Consider the following 21,759-nt stretch of genomic DNA (forward strand, 5'->3'; position numbering starts at 1 on the left):
AAAAAAAAAAAGATTGTATGGCTCAGAACAGTGGGAAACAAAGTCTTATTTTGGACACGAAGGGAAGGGAGGGGGGGAGATAGGGGAATTTGGGACTTTAGGTCCAGTGTCTCCATCCCTGTATAGCAATTAAGCTAGAAGGAAGGTTGGGACTTTAAATGAAACCTAAAAGAGTGATAATGGACAATGGGTGTCTGACCAGTAGGATGCATATTACTAGCTGAATCTCTATAACCAGCACACAGGACAATAATACATAATAATAATATTTATTTCATATATACATATTGTACTTGGTAATAGTATACAATAGTCAGGCAGATTAATCCATACACATGATAACCATATACATGTCATGATTGTTACAGCATAATACAAAAAATAGTAAGATGATCCCATGTAGTACATGATAATAGCATCGGAATAGCTCGATGCGTTTCGTGTAACTCTGCACTTTTCAGGAGCTGATGCTAATGTTTATCTGAAATTAATAAGATATGTAAACTGTTGGTACAGGGTCTAAAATGAACTGAGGGGGTGTGTGTGTATAGGGGATAGATGGTAAAGACAATATAGACTAGTGTGGGACATAATAAAAACATGTCTCAATACTTACAAATCACCTGCGGATCTAATTGGTAGCGAGATGGGCTGCAAGCTGGCCAGACAAATCAACAGTACCGGGAACTGAGGTGGTATATCCCCAAAACAGGTGTTGAAGAGGACCCTCAGAAGACATGTCCCTGGGGGTGGGGTACCCCATGAATGGTGAAATAAGAAGTGATTGGTGTAATCGTGAAGACATATATAAAGGGTATAAAAAAAGTGTAAGTAGACTGTACTATGTAATAAGCTAACTAGGTATGCATAAAGCAAAACCAGTATAATGCATCAAAAATATGAAAGTAAGATACAAGGTGGGGATAGACCATCTCTAAATAGAATGAGAAAGTAGTATATGAGGTGTAAGATTGGGGATCAGACTCCAGCGGTAGGTGCGTTTTCCAGTGAGTACGCCAGTCCAGAACTGAGTTTTTAAGGGCCTGGTAGCCCACTTTTATTTAAAAGCACAAAAGTTCACAAATACAACAGTATTTCTGCATCTTGCATAACCAACAGTTTAGCCTCCTGGCTTCCATACTTGCCATCCGGCTGTTTCAGGCCTTTAGCCTAGGCCTAAGTTCTGTTCCTCAGAACAAACAATTTCCTAGGGTAAAACTCAAACTAGCTTTCTCCTGATAAGCGTCTTGCTGCTCAATCATCAAACGACATCTGCCTCCTGCAGACATGAATGCTCTAACTGCACCTATGCAGCGTCTCTGACTCCTCTCAGAGGGATTGGGAATCCACCTGATACCCAGGAACAGACTTCCTGTCTGTTGGGTGGGGCTCTGAGCCATGTCAGGTCAGAACTAAAAAGCCCAAGACACAGCTGTGCAATTAATGTGTCTTTCTCTCCAAAATCTGGCGTAAACCAGCAATCTTTCACATAGTACAGAGTCCCACCATCACAGAGGTTATAAAACTAGATCAAGGGAGTAGGGAGTGGCAAGTGAAGGGTAAAACTGCAACAAGCAAAAGTGAAAAACCAATATAAGAAATGGACCATAAAACTACCTTGTCCTCAGGGCTGACACATAAAGTCCATATTAGTGCCAAATTTAGATGGGAACCAGCAACCTCACAGGGCATATAACGAACTGAGGGGAGTAGAAAAGTGGGGGGTGACCACCAACATCACGCAAGCAGAAACAAGGGGGGGCGGCGGCGCCATCACCTGAGCAGAAGTTCCGCTCGGTAATTGGCGCCAATTCCCCTAGTAGGACGCTATTGTAAACACACAGAGTCTGCATGTCAGAGTCAAAGAGATGACGTCACATACACGGCGCTGGGGGCGTGGAGTCGATGCGCAGCGTGACGTCCACACCGTCGCCCGGCATCCAAGGGCGCAGAGGGAGAGGGAAGGCACGGTGTACATCGCAGCTCCCAGAAACTGAGAAACAACCAGGTCAGATGCAAGCTAACCAAAATCGCAAACAAATATCGCAGGTCATAAACCATGTAGGTCTAATCAATTTTTGGTAAACAATTGTAGTGTATTCAACCCCCAACCTCCAAGATCAGACCCTGAATAAAGCCAAAAAGTTGGATCATAAATGTAAATGCTGTATATATATTGTAGGAACATGAGAACAGTGAACTGTCCATAGTGCATGCTTCCATCCCTTAGAATTAGACATGAAGATAGGGGGGGGCGAGATAGGGGAGTTTGGGACTTTATATGAGGCATAGGACTTGTAGGTCCAGTGTCTCCATCCCTGTATAGCAATTAAGCTAGAAGGAAGGTTGGGACTTTAAATGAAACATGCACCTAAAAGAGTGATAACGGACAATGGGTGTCTGATCAGTAGGATGCATATTACAACTGTACTAGCTGAATCTCTATACCCAGCACACAGGACAGTAATACATAATAATAATAATAATAATAATAATAATAATAATAATATTTATTTCATATATATACTGTACAGGACGCCAGGGTTGGGTCCTGGACGGGTGCTATACAGCACCACTATTTGGGCTATGGTCCCTTTAAATAGCGGGAAGAGTGTTCAGGGGGTCACCCAAAGTGGGTGAAGGATTCCAGGTAAGAATTAATCCAGAGAGGACTGGCTCGCAGTTCTATCTGTTTTGATAGAGTCATTTGGGGCCTGGAATTCTGGAGGCTCTAAAGTGCTATTTGGGTGGGAAAGAGCCTCCACTCCTAAACACTGAAGAGCCAGCACACAAGGTGTTAACACTCCCAGAGAACCACCCATTTAAACAGGAAGTGATGGTGGAGGTGTGAGGAGGAGTGTGGAGATTGCACCTGTGAGGACAAGCTGGAAGTCTGATAGCTGCTGGTCACAATACAGTGAGGACTTTTGGAATACAGGGGGTGAAGACCCGGCTACCAACGAACTGTATGTGTTTTGTTTTTTACTTACTTTTTGGTGCAGAAGATAAGCAGACTTTATTTAATGCTGAAGCTAAGCGGACTTTTTGTTTATAGTTTTCCTTGTGTGCTGAGAAAAGCCTTATTTTTTGTTGACCTATGAATAAAAGCCTTTTTATGTTCAGGTCGAACGGTTTGTGCACTTAATCCCACCGAGCTATAGCCCCGAATGTTACAACTGGTGTCGAATGCGGGCAAAGTGCATTTGCAGGCGCAAAAACCGTTTAAAACTGACATTTAAAGAGACAGTATACTTATGGCATGTCTTGGGTGAAGTCAGCCCAGGCGTTACAAACAGCAGACAAAGGCATGGAGGAGGTCGTTAAGGCTTTGGCACAAGCCACTGTGGCCCAGCAGCAAGCGTCAGCAGAGTCAAACCGTCGCCATGAGGAAGCGATGGCTCAGCAGCAGCAGGCCCTGGCACAGGCTATAGCTGCGCAGCAGGAAAATACACGGCTGCTATCCGCCCAGTTTACGGCCCAGCAGGAGTCCACTCAAGCACAGGTGGCTGCCTTGCAGGAGGCCGTACAGCAGCTGGCTCAGGGACAAGCGCAAGCGGTCGTTGCCGTTAGCAACCCAGTGTCTGTTAGAGCCAGCCATTTTTTGCAGAAACTAACACCCAGCGATGACGTGGAAGCCTTTCTTACCACCTTTGAAAGGATAGCAGAGAGAGAAGCGTGGCCCCGGGACCAATGGGCCGGCATTATATCGCCTTTTCTCACTTGTGACCCGCAAAAGGCCTATTTTGACCTCCCAGCTGAGCACATCAAAGACTATGAACGTCTAAAAGCTGAAATCCTGGCCTGCCTGGGAGTGACCACAGCTGTCCGGGCTCAGAGGGTGCATCGCTGGCGGTACAAATCGGACCAACCACCCAGGTCCCAGATGCATGAACTTATTCAGTTAGTTAAAAAATGGCTGCAGCCAGAAAAGTTGTCAGGTCCACAAATGGTGGAACGAGTGGTGATGGACCGGTACCTACGGTCCCTACAAGATGACCTACAGCGCTGGGTAAGCCATGGAAACCCTACTAATGCTGACCAGCTGATCAAGCTGGTTGAACGGTATACCGTGGTGGAGGACCTGCTTGGGCCTGCCAAGCGTCGAGAACCCACGCCAAGGACACCCAGACCAGCCACCAACCTGAGGAGAGAAGCCTTGCCAGATGTTGGTGTCCGCAGGTTTACACCATCTGCCCTAGAACCACGGAGGTCGGTTCCTGTACCAAAGATGGGAGACATACAATGTTGGCGATGTCGGTCCTGGGGGCATACCCGGGCACAATGCCCACTGCAGGAGGAGCCTATGGACTGCGGGATTGGTCGGAGAAGCTCCTTCTATGTGCAAAGTGTGTGTGCCACTCATCTTGATCTGGCTGCAGGACGGTTTGAGTGTGAAGTGTGGGTGAACCACCTTCCTGCCAGGGCTCTACTGGACTCCGGTAGCATGGTAACACTAGTACATGCCAGGGTACTTGGGAGGCTTGGGCCAGTAACCAAGACACTACGGGTAGTGTGTATCCATGGGGACACCAAGGAGTACCCCTTGGTCCCGGTGACTGTTTCCTATGGCCATGCCTCAGTTACACAGGAGGTTGGGGTGGTAAAAAGTTTAATTCATGACATCATAGTGGGGCGGGACTGTCCACTATTTCTGGAACTATGGACCCAGGTACAGATGGGGCTGCCAGGAGAACTGGGGACACTGGACCTGGAAGGGACAGGGTCTGAGGGGTCCGAACCTGAAACCTCCCCAACATACCCCTCCGATATGGAGACACCTGTCACCAATAATGAAACTGCAGAGAATGCTAATATGGAGGATAATGCCCCTGTCCCAGGTCTAGAAACCGAGTTGATCTCTGAGGGGGGGGGGAGTCTTCCCATTGCAAGTTATGCTGGGGGAGGATGATGAGGAGCTCTCCCAGGTTGAGGAGGGGGAAGGGGAAGCATCCTCAAGGCCAGTACTTCCAGACCTGGATATATCCAGGGGTGCGTTCGGCACCGCCCAATTACAGGACCCTACATTGATCAATGCTCGAGAGCAGGTTTCTGTTATTGGTGGGGTCTCACAAATGCCAGGCGCAGATCAGAGGTTTCCTCACTTTGCATTGAAGGGGGACTTGGTGTATCGAGTGGCTGAGAGCCGAGGGGAAACTGTAGAGCAGTTGCTGGTTCCCCAACCGTATAGGCGGATGCTCCTTGATCTGGCCCACAACGATGCACTGGGAGGACACCTGGGGGCGGAGAAAACAGAGGCCAGGATAACCGACCGGTTTTACTGGCCAGGGCTGAAAGCCGAGGTTAAAAGGTATTGTGCGTCTTGTCCCATTTGCCAGTTAACCGCCCCAGTGTCCCACTATAGAAATCCTCTGGTACCCTTGCCAATTATTGAGGTCCCGTTTGAGCGAATCGCTATGGATCTGGTGGGACCCCTGGTAAAGTCGGCCCGGGGGCACCAATACATATTGGTAATCCTAGATTATGCAACTAGGTATCCAGAAGCCATCCCTTTGAGGAAAGTCTCCTCTAAGGCCATTGCCAGGGAATTGTTTCAAATGTTCTCACGAACTGGGTTCCCCAAAGAGATACTGACGGATCAGGGTACCCCTTTTATGTCAAAGGTGATGGCGGACTTGTGCAAACTGTTCCAAATTAAGCAGTTGCGGACGTCCATCTATCACCCTCAGACCGATGGCCTAGTTGAGAGGTTTAATAAAACCCTAAAGTCCATGTTGAAAAGAGTAGTCCAGAAAGATGGTAAGGATTGGGATATGCTACTCCCTGCTCTGTTGTTTGCTATCCGGGAGGTTCCACAAGCATCCACGGGCTTCTCACCATTTGAATTAGTGTATGGACGAAGGCCCCGGGGATTACTCGATCTGGTAAAAGAGACATGGGAAAGTGAGTCCTCACCGCATAAAACGGTGGTGGAGCATATCTCTCAAATGCGAGAGAGAGTGGCTAAGGTGATGCCGCTGGTGAGGGAGCACATGCAGAAGGCTCAGGATGCCCAAAGAAGAGTGTATAACAGGTCGGCTAAAATTAGACAGTTCCAAGTAGGAGACCGGGTGGCTGTTCTAATACCCATGGTAGAGAGTAAATTCTTGGCCAAGTGGCAAGGCCCGTTTGAGGTGGTAGAGAAAGTCGGTGAGGTGGACTACAAGGTACACCAGCCAGGAAAAAGAAAACCATACCAGATCTATCATGTTAATTTATTGAAACCCTGGAGAGACAGAGAACAAGTGTCTGCGGTAGTAGGGGTACAGTCAGGGGACCATGCAGGGATCGACCTGGTGCAGGTTGCTGCTACCCTGACTGGGCCCCAAACCCAGCAAACAAAAGAATTTTTACAAAGAAATAAGGATATGTTTTCAGAGTTGCCCGGTCGCACCAATGTCATCGAGCATGACATTGTGACCGAGCCGAATGTAAAAATCCGATTAAGGCCTTACCGTATCCCAGAAGCTCATAGGGTGGCAGTGTCAGAAGAGGTTAAAAGAATGTTCGAGCTTGGAGTCATTGAAGAGTCGCAGAGCGAGTGGTCAAGTCCAATCGTGTTGGTACCCAAGCCCAACGGCACCCTCAGCTTCTGCAACGACTTCAGAAAACTTAATGAAGTCTCCAAGTTTGACGCATATCCCATGCCACGGGTAGATGAGCTGATTGAGAGGTTAGGTCCTGCCAGGTACATCACCACGCTGGACCTCACAAAAGGGTACTGGCAGATCCCCCTGACTAAGGAAGCCAGGGAGAAAACGGCCTTCTCTACCCCGGAAGGCCACTTCCAATATAAAAGGATGCCGTTTGGTCTACACTCAGCCCCCGCCACATTCCAAAGGGCCATGGACAAAACTCTGCGTCCACACCAACGGTACGCTTCCGTCTATCTAGATGACATAGTCATCTTCAGCACTGATTGGGAGTCCCACCTTCCCCGGGTTCAGGCAGTCGTAGACTCCTTGAGAAGAGCAGGATTCACCATCAATCCAGAGAAGTGTGCCATTGGGATGGAGGAAGCAAAATACCTAGGGTATATTGTGGGTAGAGGGCTGGTGAAGCCCCAAATGAATAAGGTGGAGGCTATACAGGACTGGCCCCGTCCCGTAACCAAGAAGCAGGTCAGAGCGTTTTTGGGCATAGTTGGCTATTATAGGAGGTTTGTCCCCAACTTCGCCACTATTGCTGCACCACTGACTGACTTGACCAAAGGTAGAAAGTCAGTGATGATAAAGTGGAACGCCGAGGCCGAGACAGCTTTTCAAAAGCTTAAGACAGCTTTGTGCCAAGATCCGGTGCTTGTAGCTCCAGATTTTAAAAAAGATTTTGTAGTGCAGACAGATGCTTCCAGTGAAGGGTTGGGAGCGGTCCTGTCTCAGGAAATCAATGGAGAGGAGCACCCCGTGGTTTTTCTTAGCAGGAAGCTGACATCAGCTGAGAGAAACTATGCAGTGGTGGAACGGGAGTGTCTGGCCATCAAGTGGGCTTTAGACTCCCTACGATATTTCCTCCTGGGTAGGAAGTTTCGCTTGGTGTCAGACCACGCTCCCCTTACGTGGATGAGACAAAACAAGCACACCAATGCCAGGGTAACAAGGTGGTTCCTTTCTCTCCAGGAGTTCAATTTTGTGGTAGAGCACAGACCCGGGAGACAACATCAGAATGCCGATGCCCTCTCCCGTGTCCATTGTATGGTGTCTACTGGTGCCTCCAACACCTCCGCGTTGAGGCAGAGGGGGGGGATATGTACAGGACGCCAGGGTTGGGTCCTGGACGGGTGCTATACAGCACCACTATTTGGGCTATGGTCCCTTTAAATAGCGGGAAGAGTGTTCAGGGGGTCACCCAAAGTGGGTGAAGGATTCCAGGTAAGAATTAATCCAGAGAGGACTGGCTCGCAGTTCTATCTGTTTTGATAGAGTAATTTGGGGCCTGGAATTCTGGAGGCTCTAAAGTGCTATTTGGGTGGGAAAGAGCCTCCACTCCTAAACACTGAAGAGCCAGCACACAAGGTGTTAACACTCCCAGAGAACCACCCATTTAAATAGGAAGTGATGGTGGAGGTGTGAGGAGGAGTGTGGAGATTGCACCTGTGAGGACAAGCTGGAAGTCTGATAGCTGCTGGTCACAATACAGTGAGGACTTTTGGAATACAGGGGGTGAAGACCCGGCTACCAACGAACTGTATGTGTTTTGTTTTTGACTTACTTTTTGGTGCTGAAGATAAGCAGACTTTATTTAATGCTGAAGCTAAGCGGACTTTTTGTTTATAGTTTTCCTTGTGTGCTGAGAAAAGCCTTATTTTTTGTTGACCTATGAATAAAAGCCTTTTTATGTTCAGGTCGAACGGTTTGTGCACTTAATCCCACCGAGCTATAGCCCCGAATGTTACAATACATATAATACATTATAGCATAAAAGCATTACAGTACTTGGTAATAGTATAAAAAAAAGTCAGGCAGATTAATCCATACACATGATAACCATATACATGTCATGATTGTTACAGCATAATACAAAAAATAGTAAGATGATCCCATGTAGTACATAATAGCTTTGGAATAGCTTGGCGCGTTTCGTGTAACTCTGCACTCTTCAGGAGCTGATGCTAATGTGTATCTGAAATTAATAAGATATGTAAACTGTTGGTACAGGGTCTAAAATAAACTGAGGGGGTGTGTGTATAGGGGGACGAAGGTAAAGACAATATAGACTAGTGTGGGACATAATAAAAACATGTTCCAAGACTTACAAATCACCTGCGGATCTAATTGTTAGCGAGATGGGCTGTATTATGCTGTAACAATCATGACATGTATATGGTTATCATGTGATGCATGTATTAATCTGATTGACTTTTTTTTATACTATTACCAAGTACTGTAATGCTTTTATGCTATAATGTATTATATGTATATATATATATATATATATATATATGAAATAAATATTATTATTATTGTTATTATCATGTATTACTGTCCTGTGTGATGGGTATAGAGATTCAGCTAGTACAGTTGTAATATGCATCCTACTGGTCAGACACCCATTGTCCGTTATCACTCTTTTAGGTGCATGTTTCATTTAAAGTCCCAACCTTCCTTTCAGCTTAAGACCCCTTTCACACTGAGGAGTTTTTCAGGTGGTACAGCGCTAAAAATAGCGCTGCTATACAGCCTGAAAAACTCCTGCCCAGCAACCTCAATGTGAAAGCCGGAGGGCTTTCACACTGAGGCGATGCACTGGCAGGAGAGAAAAAAAATCTCCTGCAAGCAGCATCTTTGGAGCGGTGAGAGGAGCGGTATGTATACCGCTCCTTCCCATTTAAAACAATGGGAAACCGCGGTAATACCGCCCGCAATGCGCCTCTGCAGAAGCTCATTGCGGGCGATATTAACCCTTTATCGGCCGCTAGTGGGGGTTAATACCGCACCGCTAGCGGCCGAATACCGCAGCAATTACGACAGTATAGCGCCGCTATTTTTAGCGGCGCTATACCGCCACTGCGGCTCCTGCCCCAGTGTGAAAGAAGCCTTAAAGTCTTACTTTGGAAGTTTGCAGTAAGAGTGTACAAGCTGAGGTGTCTTCCCACACACTAAGGCCCATTTCACACTGGGGCGTTTTTCGAGTGTTATTGGAGCGTTATTGAAGTGTTATTCGAGCGTTATTCGAGCGAAGCCTCATCTGCAATCCCAATGTGAAAGCCTGAGTGCTTTCAGAGCCCTTTCACACTGCCAGCGCCCTAAAAACGCTGGGAAAGCACTGCTAAGACTAACATTTTAGGGCGTTTTTGCAGTGCCTCAGTGTGAAAGGGTTAGGCGTTTTTACAGCGCTTTTCAATTCATTTCAATGGAGAGGGGCGTTTTTGGAGCGTTTTTTTTCAGCGCCCAAAAGCTGCTCCAAAGATGCTGCTTGCAGGACTTTTCTCAACTCCCCGGCAGTGAAACGCCTCAGTGTGAAAGGGTAAGGCATTTTTACAGCGCTTTCAATTCATTTCAATGGAGAGGGGCGTTTTTGGAGCGTTTTTTTCAGCACCCAAAAGCTGCTCCAAAGATGCTGCTTGCAGGACTCATAAAAGACTGTCACATGACTACTGCGCCTCTCCAATCAACAATGTGTTCAATTAAAATCAGGTGATTGGTTACAGATTGTCAACAGATGTGTAGATGACAAATGAGAAGCAAATAGTCTAGCTATAATACAACACTTGAGATACAAAACATAGAAAGACTATATTGACATGGGAGAGCCGGGCCCGAGAGTGGATTACCACTGCTGGATGTTTTTTCTTTTTAATGAAGGACTTTTTTCCACGGTGTGTGTGTTTTTTTTTACAACTATTTACACTTCCTTCGTGAAATGGTAGGGGTACCCCATTACCAATTCACATAGGGGGGGCAGGATCTGGGGGTCCCCTTTGTTAAAGGGGTCTTCCAGATTCTGATAAGCCCCCACACACAGACCCCCACAACCACCGGGCAAGGGTTGTGGGGATGAGGCCCTTGTCCCCATCAACATGGGGACATCCTCCACATGTTGAGGGCATGTGGCCTGGTACGGTTCAGGAGAAGGGGGGGCGCTCTCTGTCCCCCCTCTTTTCTGCAGCCGGCCAGGTTACGTGCTCGGATAAGGGGTCTGGTGTGGATTTTTGGGGGAACTCCACGCCATTTTTTTTTATTTGGGGCGGAGTTCCCCTTAAAATCCACACCAGACCTGAAAGGTCTGGAATGGATATTTGGGGGAACCCACGTCATTTTTTTTTTTAATTGATGGCAGGGTTCCCCATAATATCCATACCAGACCTGAAGGGCCTGGTAATTGAATTTGGGGGGACCCCACGCTTTTTTTTTTATGAATGAATTCTCTTCGAATTGCCGGGAGCCGACAAATGATTATAGCCGCACGTCTGTTTTAAATGACTTTTTTTCCTTCAGAAATGACACTTTGTGCAGGGACAGTTCTAAGTACGGGAAACATGCGTTATTTCACATGCTTACTTTACACCCCCCCTAGGTACAAAATTTAAAGGAATATTTCACTTTTATTGGACAAGTGGGTGACTAAAGCGCTAGCCAACAGTGAAAATTAAAAGTGACCAGTGAAAAACAAAATGCTGCTCAAATCTAAAATGTGCTAACAACAAATAAAGGTCTGAATAAAGAATGATGAGCGCAAACTGAAAATCTAAAAGTGAATATAAAGACAGTCCATAGGGGACTGATAACAATCAATAAAGATATGCAGTGAATTCAAAATTAGTGAAATAACCCAAAACTGATAATAGATCCAAAAATAAAAGTCCAAATATATAAATCAAAGTTTGGATAAATCAATCTAGTGTGCCAGTGATAAACAAAACTTCTGCACTTCGGGCATCAATGTGGACAATCTTAATAACTCTTTGCTTAGCCTGGGCTCGCAGTGCGCTTACCTCCAGACACTAGGTCATGCGTGTCAACGAAATCCTCCCAAAACGGGAACAGAATCCAAACAGTGGGTAACACGTGTTGCACGGAATCTTCCCAGTGCTGAGATAGAATCGAGGGGCGTTCTCTGTATCCAATACCAGTATAGGTCCAGGCGCAGCGAAGTCGACTCCACAGGATAGCCACAAGGTGTATCAGGAGCAAATGTAGAAATAAAAAGCTCTCATGGTGAAGTATGCAAACACTTTAAAATTTAATAAAGGTAAAAATGTGCTTACATTGAAAAAACGAATAAAACGCCAAACAGCGGCACTTCCGGTGGACGGTCAGGGTGTCACGTCACTTCCGGTCACATCTAACCTTATGCATTACGTCACGACACGTGACTTCATCGGAGGTTACTGAGTGACTAATGGATACTGCCTTATATTGATACAAACAGGAAATGGTCCAGCAGCCATTTTAGATTACAAAATGGCATTTGAACAGAGCTAGGCTGCGGCCATTTTAGAGAAGGGCAAAGATAAGGGAAAAAATTATTTATTTATTTGAACTGGTGACGTAACGGAATTACGGACCAGACCATGTCACGCTAAAAACAACGGACATATTGAATATGCACAACTCAAAATGCCAAAAATAATTATATTCAATTAAATGTAAAACCCACATTAAAACTTGTCAAAATAAAATATGTATATAAATGACAAGATAACAGACTAAGGACACCAATATTGGATAGATAAACGTTTCATAACAATTAACCAATGGGGTCCTAAACATTATCCAATTATTAATTGATGGTAGTCTGTAAATTTTAATAACCTTTCAAGATAAAATTTAAAATATTAAAATGTAAAATACATAAAATCTTGAATTGTGGATGAGGTACTGGACTAGACTGGAGTGAGTGATACCCCTTGCGTTTACAAGTGAATCCCCCTCCAATGAATAGATCACATCATTGCATTCTAAACCAGAAATCTAAAACAACTAAAAATTGCTTAAAAAACAGTTGACGTCGAACTCAACATTTAACCCATTAGGCACTAAAGTATTTAAAGAGTGAATCCACTGAGATTCTTTCTGACTTATTTTGGTGAAAAATGTGGTTGACCCTCCACCTAAGAGTGGTTATACGTTCTTTAATACGAAGGGCTTTGTTCCCTGTAAATATTGTTATGCCTGTAAACATTCTAAAGGTCCTCAAAAGAAAAGGACTGAGTTCATCTCCACCCATACAAATGAATGTCATACCATTAATGACTTCATTAGTTGCCATACTGAAGGGGTGGTATATGTTCTCCAGTGCTCCTGCAACTTGCAATATGTAGGAAGAACGAAGAGAGCATTAATGGTTCGAATAAAGGAGCATGTTGTTAATATAGAAAATGGCTTCCCGAAGCACAACGTTAGTAGGCATTTTGCGGAGAAACATAATAAAGATCCTAAACAACTAATGTTTTGGGGGATAGATAAATTCAACAAGCCATGGAGAGGAGCCCATTTGGTTAGGACAATAAGTCAGAAAGAATCTCAGTGGATTCACTCTTTAAATACTTTAGTGCCTAATGGGTTAAATGTTGAGTTCGACGTCAACTGTTTTTTAAGCAATTTTTAGTTGTTTTAGATTTCTGGTTTAGAATGCAATGATGTGATCTATTCATTGGAGGGGGATTCACTTGTAAACGCAAGGGGTATCACTCACTCCAGTCTAGTCCAGTACCTCATCCACAATTCAAGATTTTATGTATTTTACATTTTAATATTTTAAATTTTATCTTGAAAGGTTATTAAAATTTACAGACTACCATCAATTAATAATTGGATAATGTTTAGGACCCCATTGGTTAATTGTTATGAAACGTTTATCTATCCAATATTGGTGTCCTTAGTCTGTTATCTTGTCATTTATATGCATATTTTATTTTGACAAGTTTTAATGTGGGTTTTACATTTAATTGAATATAATTAATTTTTGGCATTTTGAGTTGTGCATATTCAATATGTCCGTTGTTTTTAGCGTGACATGGTCTGGTCCGTAATTCCGTTACGTCACCAGTTCAAATAAATAAATAATTTTTTCCCTTATCTTTGCCCTTCTCTAAAATGGCCGCAGCCTAGCTCTGTTCAAATGCCATTTTGTAATCTAAAATGGCTGCTGGACCATTTCCTGTTTGTATCAATATAAGGCAGTATCCATTAGTCACTCAGTAACCTCCGATGAAGTCACGTGTCGTGACGTAATGCATAAGGTTAGATGTGACCGGAAGTGACGTGACACCCTGACCGTCCACCGGAAGTGCCGCTGTTTGGCGTTTTATTCGTTTTTTCAATGTAAGCACATTTTTACCTTTATTAAATTTTAAAGTGCTTGCATACTTCACCATGAGAGCTTTTTATTTCTACATTTGCTCCTGATACACCTTGTGGCTATCCTGTGGAGTCGACTTCGCTGCGCCTGGACCTATACTGGTATTGGATACAGAGAACGCCCCTCGATTCTATCTCAGCACTGGGAAGATTCCGTGCAACACGTGTTACCCACTGTTTGGATTCTGTTCCCGTTTTGGGAGGATTTCGTTGACACGCATGACCTAGTGTCTGGAGGTAAGCGCACTGCGAGCCCAGGCTAAGCAAAGAGTTATCAAGATTGTCCACATTGATGCCCGAAGTGCAGAAGTTTTGTTTATCACTGGCACACTAGATTGATTTATCCAAACTTTGATTTATATATTTGGACTTTTATTTTTGGATCTATTATCAGTTTTGGGTTATTTCACTAATTTTGAATTCACTGCATATCTTTATTGATTGTTATCAGTCCCCTATGGACTGTCTTTATATTCACTTTTAGATTTTCAGTTTGCGCTCATCATTCTTATTTCACTTTTATTGTTTCACTTTAAGCATTATTAAATTCACTGCTCCCGAAAAAATGGCCGTTTTTCAAACTTTTTTTGCATTGATACATGTCCCCTGGTCCCCAGGTCCCCAAACACTTTTTAGGACAATAACTTGCATGTTAGCCTTTAAAATTAGCACTTTAGATTTCTCCCATAGACTTTAACAGGGTGTTCCGCGGCTGGCGGATGGACTGTTTTCAACAGACAAACCGATCGTGTATGGGCCCCATCGGTCTTTTTTCCATCGGTGAAAAAAAATAGAACATGAACATGTTTTAAATTTTTCCTATGGATAAAAAAACGATAGAAAAAAACGATCGTCTGTGTGGAACTCCATCGGACAAAAATCCACGCATGCTCAAAATCAAGTCAACGCATGCTCGGAAGTATTGAACTTAATTTTTCTCAGCACGTCATAGTGTTTTACGTCACCGCGTTTTGGCACAGTCTAATTTTTGTCTGATGGTGTGTAGGCAAGATTGATGAAAGTCAGCTTCATTGGTTATCCGACGAAAAAATCCATCGGATTAGATTCCATCAGATATTCGATCATGTGTACGCGGCTTTAGTGTTAATTTTCTGCCAAAATTAACACTGGTCCCAGTTTATCTATCAGGACAGAGTCAAGTGGTTGTTTGTTTGTATATTTATCTTTCTGATACTTCCCCTCTATAACATATATGCATACAAATTTGACTTTTTATCAAAGTTATATCACAGTTTTTAACTGGATCAAATAAAATATATGTTTGATACATTTCTGAAAGTTTAAAAGGTTTCCTGCCTCTCAAAGTCCAATAGAGTAAAAAACTTCCCATTTTTGGATTCAAGTTACCGATGTGGGCAGAGACTAATTTTGTATAGATTTACGGCGAGGGATGAGCCAAACACCCCTGGTTCGGTTCGCAGCAAAACATGCGAACAGGCAAAAAATTAGTTTGAACACGCGGACACCATTAAAGTCTATGGCACACGGACATGAAAAATAAAAAGTGCTACTTTTAAAGGTTAATATGCAAATTATTGTCATAAAAAAGTGTTTGGGGACCTGGGTCCTGCCCCAGGGGGCATGTATCCATACAAAAGTAATTTAAAACGACTTGCGGCTATAATGAATGGTTGGGTCCCAGCAATACAGATAAAAGTAATTGAAAAAAACAGCACGCCCCCCCCCCAGTTCATTACCAGGCCCTTTGGGTCTAGTATGAATATTAAGGGGAACCCCAAACCAAAATTAAAAAAAAAAAATGCGTGGGGGTCCCCCCAAATTCCATACCAGGCCCTTCAGGTCTGGTATGGATATTAAGGGGAACCCTGTGCCATTTTTTTTTTAAATACCATAGGGGTCCCTTGCAAAGTCCATACCAGACCCTTCAGGTCTAGCTAAGTTCACACTGGCATTAAGAGCAGGCATTTGGGAGGCGTTTGACAGGCGTTAAAAAAACACCTGTCAAATGCCTATGCACAAGATATAATAGACATCACATTATGCTGTTCACACTAAGCGATGCTTTCCATTGTGGAGCAGTTTTAACACTCATCAAACGCTACAAAACTGTGTTTAGGGAGCGTTTTTAATGCTTGTAAAACGATCCATTCTAAAGCTCGTTGATGCCTGCCTGATGTCCATATTAGCGCCATACAAATGCTATAGAAATGTTTGTTGAGCATCAGAAATTTAGTGTGAACAAGCCCTATCTCTGCTACTTTCATCACTCAATTGTGGTCTATGACTGCAACACAAAAAACTACCACTTGTTTGAGTAGATATCAATTATATTGGGTTGTTATTACTGCTGCATGGAAGCCCATTAATAATGAAAAAGAAAACAACAATGCTGTGCCACCGAGTCTTTCCCTCTAATATTCTGTACATCCATGTACAGCTTTGAGGCATCCCTAAAGTATGTCATTTAAATTAGCTGCAATTTCCTAACTTTGACCTTTAAGCCACCTGAAAATATCCTAACTCTGCTAAAGATATTAAGTTTTTCTTTACTACATGTCCCCTAGGGCACTTCCAGAGCTCCTTGTGTCCTTTAACAATCCCTTTCTTATTCAGATAAGAGATTCATCAGGGTTCAGATTCAGCACTGAAACATTTATTAAGTTGACCAACTTACCCTGAATTCAAATATGAGGCATTCAGCTTATCATTTATGACAAAGTAACATATTGGAATATACGCACAGATAGTTTTAGTGCCTCCCTAAACTAAGAGTAGGTAAATAATTATTTCTAAAAAAAAAACTATACCCAGGCATAGAACACCAGGAGAAAGGTTACCAATAGCAACGATAAATAGATCAATCTAAATAAATCATGAAGTATTTCGTGAATAGAAAGGATCTTTAAACATTATCCAAAAATTCCCTATATAAAAAAGTACAGTGTTCTTAAAACTGACTAAATCGCAATCAAGCGAATTGATTAACTACCATATACATGTTCACAAACAAGACAAACATAAAACAATACAAAACAGCACAAAAACAACGTCCGGACTCCTTGTGTTGACACACAGTCAGTCAGCCAAGATTCCATGTAAATTTTATTTTAGTGGCATTAAATGCCAAAGCGACTAAATTAGTCACAAAGTATGAGTGACTGGCTGTGGGTGATTCCAAAGTTGGAATGAAGGTGTGGGGTAATGGGAAGGAGGTAAAGGTCAAATTTGTGGAGTGCATGACTAATAGTTGTCCTGTGGACAAATTCTCCCACCTGAGTTGTGGATCTCTGGCTCTGCAGCTCCTCCAGAGTTACCATGGGCCTTTTGGCTGCTTCTCTGATTAACGCTCTCCTTGCCTGGCCTGTCAGTTTAGGTGGACGACCATGTCTTGGTAGGTTTGCAGTTGTGCCATACTCTTTCCATGTTTGCATGATTGATTGAACAGTGCTCCGTGAGATGTTTAAAGATTGGGATAGTTTTTTAGAACTTAACCCTGCTTCAAACTTCTTTACAACTTTATCCCTGACCTCTTCACAGAACAGCTGTATTTACACTGAGATTAAACTACACACAGGTGGACTCTATTTACTAATTAGGTGACTTCTGAAGGCAATTGGTTCCACTAGATTTTAGTTAGGGATAGCAGAGTAAAGAGGGCTAAATATAAATGTACACCACACTGTTCACATATTTTTTTGTAAAATAAAAATAATTTATAATTTTCCTTCCAATTCACAATTAAGTGCCACTTTGTGTTGGTCTATCACATAAAATCCCAAGAGAATACATTTAAGTTTTTGGTTGTAACATGACAAAATGTGGAAAATTTCAAGGGGTATGAATACTTTTTTAAAGGACTGTATCTTTGTCACATACATTGGTAGGATGGAGGTGAAGGGGTTAAAGTTCAGATGGGCAGGATAAGGGAAGTGAAAGGTTAATTTACAGGTCATTAGGAACATTATTAGATATAGTATGTGTTGGTGAGGAGGGGGGGCAGAAAAAAATGTGTCACATCAACAGAATAAATGAATCAGCAGCTGCTGATCCATTCACTCTGCCCCCCTTCAAATTACAGAAACTCTGAGCTATGTGTCCACCTTGTTGCAACATATGGGGTTTCAGGGTGAATTCCTGCGGGCATATCGTACCCTCTATCGGATTCCCAAAACGCGTATTAAAATCCCTGGCTGCAGCTCGGAGTTCTTTGAGCTGGGCAGGGGCTCTAGGCAGGGTTGCCCATTGTCACTGCTTGTGTTCGCGTTGGCAATGGAGCCCCTGGCTATCACCATTATGCGACATCCGGATATCTCCAGGTATACCAAGGCTTCCGTGACCTACAAGTTCTGTATGTATGCGGATGAAGTTTTGTTATTTTTCACTAATCCCTTGGTTACTTTACCCAACCTTCTGCGGACTCTGTCATCATTTGCTGGGGTATCGGGCCTTTCAGTAAATGTTTCCAAATCTGTGGCTCTCTCTGTGGGTTTTTCCCCGGCTGAGCTTGAACAGCTTAAACACTCCTTTACCTTTGCTTGGGCCAGGCCATCCTTACCCTACTTGGGCATTAACCTTACTGATACGTATGATAAGCTCTTTGAAGCTAATTATCCCCCGATGTTGTCCAAATTAAAACATTTACTTAAATCCTGGTCCTCTCTTCATATCTCCTTTTTAGGAAGAATAGCGGCCCTTAAGATGGCCATACTCCCTAAACTGCTCTACTTGTTTAAAGCACTGCCAATTAAGCTATCTAGATCTTACCTAGTTTCCCTTCAAGCTTACTTTAATAGGTTTATCTGGGGGAACAAACCCCCTAGATTCTCTAGGGATACACTATACCACTCCCCTAAATGTGGTGGTCTGGGTGTCCCCCAGATATGGCTTTATTATATTGCTAGCAGGTTTATACAACAAGCCCAATGGAATATTAAAAACTCTAAAGTCCTCTGGGTCAGGTTTGAACAGGACTCTACCAGCCCTTTTTATCTCCCCGGGCTTCTTTGGTCCTCTGCCTCCCACACGGCAGCCCTGGGCTCCAATAACCTACTGGTTGCCATGGGCCTAAAGCTTTGGGACCTTTATAAAACTAAATGGGGTCTTGTATCACAGATCCCCTTGCGTGTTACATTCCTGGGTGATGTTAGATTCGCTCCGGCTTTTGATAGCCCGGAACTAGTCCAGATCTGGGTGGACAGAGGCCTGACCTCCTTGGAGGATTTTTTACAAGATTCAAAATGTAGGACTTTCTCGAGCCTCCGAGCTCAAAATGATATCCCAGCTGTGAAATTCTATCGTTACCTCCAATTACGTAATTTCTTTCAAACTCACTATCCTGGGTCCCCCTTAAACTCAAACACTTTTTATGAAAGCATTTTTCAGTCCTCCCCTCGCCAAAAAGACCAGATTTCAGGCTTATACAGGGTTTTGGAATCAACCACTGATGGCATTCCACTGGAATATAGATCGCAGTGGGAGCGGGAACTGCAGGTGGGAGGTGATGATTTTGATTGGGGGAGGGCATTGCAGAACATGAGGAAATGTACCATATCCCTGTCGATACGGGAGACAGATGTCAAGCTGCTTACCTGTTGGTATTACACTCCTGTGCGCCTTAGTATAATTTAGGGGTTGCTCCCACGGAGGCTCCTTTTTGCACCTATTCTGGGAATGCGAACATTTACGACCCACATGGCGGAAAGTCCTGGATCTGATAGATATGCTGGCAGGTGGACACATGGCTTTAACTCATACTCACTGTCTCTTGAAGGCCTACTGGAAGCCCCCAAGCCCCTTATGAGGTTAATTCACTCTATCTGTGTAACGATGCAATGGGCTATTGCTCTTCATTGGAAGACAAGTTCGGTCCCTTTCTCACAGGTTGTCTCCCGTGTAGACCAAATGATGTTATCTGAAAAGATCTCTCATACTCTGCATGACTCCGTACCAATTTTAAAATGCTAAATGGAACCCTTGGTTCTTGTTTCACCTTCAAGATTGACCTACTGTTTTATTGGCCGTTTTCTTTTCTTAATGTTTTTTTTTCTCAGTTTTTATTTTTGGTTGTATGATTTCTTCCTTTTTGTTTCTGTAACTGACTCTGTGTACTTTGCTCCACAGTAGGATTTTCCACAGCTAAGTCAATGGCTATTATGTACTGGTTATGTCTGGTAACCTACTGTGCTGTTTGTTGACACTGATTACAGTATGTAACTAGGAATAGAGCTGGGCTAATGAGATGGACTTTAGACGGTACAAGTGAATATAATAAAAATACTATGGGTATATTTATTCATAAAAGTAGAAAATTTACAGAACAAGAAATTATATACAAAACTTTGTGAACATGATACTATAATATCGGCATGTTATTCACAGTACATACATAGGAGAGATTTCATAAAAGTTAATGCATGTATGTTAAAAGAACAGAAATCATACAGCACCAGAAATTGTATAAAAACTTTTAGATCCTTAGAACTGTATTAAATATGCGGAGTGATGAGAATGGCTTTTACTCGCTTTTACTCAACATGTTTTGCATTGAAAAAATGCTTCATCAGGAGCATAACGGTAAGTACGATAAGTCTCCGCAGGAATGTGTGAAACAAACCATCGAGAATAGTCAAATGGCATATATAGTGATGTTACCTGGCCTGCCTGGTAGGGTAATGACAGGTTGTTTAAAACATCAGGATATGTGCGTGTAAAAAGCTTTGGGCTAGTGCACAAAAATATAAAGGTAAAAAACGGTTTATGTCAGACGACAAAAAATACTCCAAAAGGGGTTCCAAGAGCGAATCCGGAATGGGTAGCCAACGAATCAGGATAGCTTGTAGGCTTAACGGGAGCCAACAGGAGTGTATTGTGTCAGTGTCGCATCAGACATGTGCAGCTGCCATTTGACTATTCTCGATGGTTTGTTTCACAAATTCCTGCGGAGACTTATCGTACTTACCGTTATGCTCCTGATGAAGCGTTTTTTCAGTGCGAAACATGTTGAGTAAAAGCGGGTAAAAGCAATCCTCATCACTCCGCATATTCAATACAGTTCTAAGGATCTAAAAGTTTTTATACAATTTCTGGTGCTGTATGATTTCTGTTCTTTTAACATACATGCATTAGTATTAACTTTTATGAAATCTCTCCTATGTATGTACTGTGAATAATATGCCGATATTATAGTATCATGTTCACAAAGTTTTGTATATCATTTCTTGTTCTGTAAATTTTCTACTTTTATGAATAAATATACCCATAGTATTTTTACTATATTCACTTGTACCGTCTAAAGTCCATCTCATTAGCCCAGCTCTATTCCTAGTTACATATTATCGGAAGTTGGTACACTGCTACATTGGCATTCACAGCGCTAGTCGCCCTGTGTTCTATGCACTTTTTTTTTAGCAAGATCCATCTATACTGATTACAGTATATTGTAAAAAAAAAAATCAATTTATCTGCAATAAACTTATTTGAAAACAAATTACAGAAACTCTTTTCTCTATTGTAAGAGGAAGGGGAGGGGCAAGCACTGAAAGTAGTACCATATGACCGTTATGATGACCAATCATAGCAATCGCATGGTACCCAGCCACTCATATTGGCTGGGTAGTGTCTCAATAGTGTACCTAGCCATCTGATGGGTGGGTACACAGCAATCACCCTATGGATCTGCTACCCGATTGCTATTTATCCGGTGCGATCATTAATGGCACTGGATAAATAAAGGGCCACCGATACACTGTTGATAGACATGCTATGGTACAGTAGTGGTTAAAGTCAGTGACAAGTATAAATTCTATTTATGTTTTCTGAGATAATTATAGGTCAAGAGACAGTTTATATATTTATACTTTAAGCATCATTGGATGACGTTATTCAGTGATATCTAAATGGAATAGAAGCATGTGCCTAATTACCTAAACTGTATTTTTATGTAAATTTCAGTTGACATGATATTTTATTTATGAATGAATTA

This window comes from Rana temporaria, chromosome 2, assembly GCF_905171775.1.
Source record: "Rana temporaria chromosome 2, aRanTem1.1, whole genome shotgun sequence".
Lineage (NCBI taxonomy): Eukaryota > Metazoa > Chordata > Amphibia > Anura > Ranidae > Rana > Rana temporaria.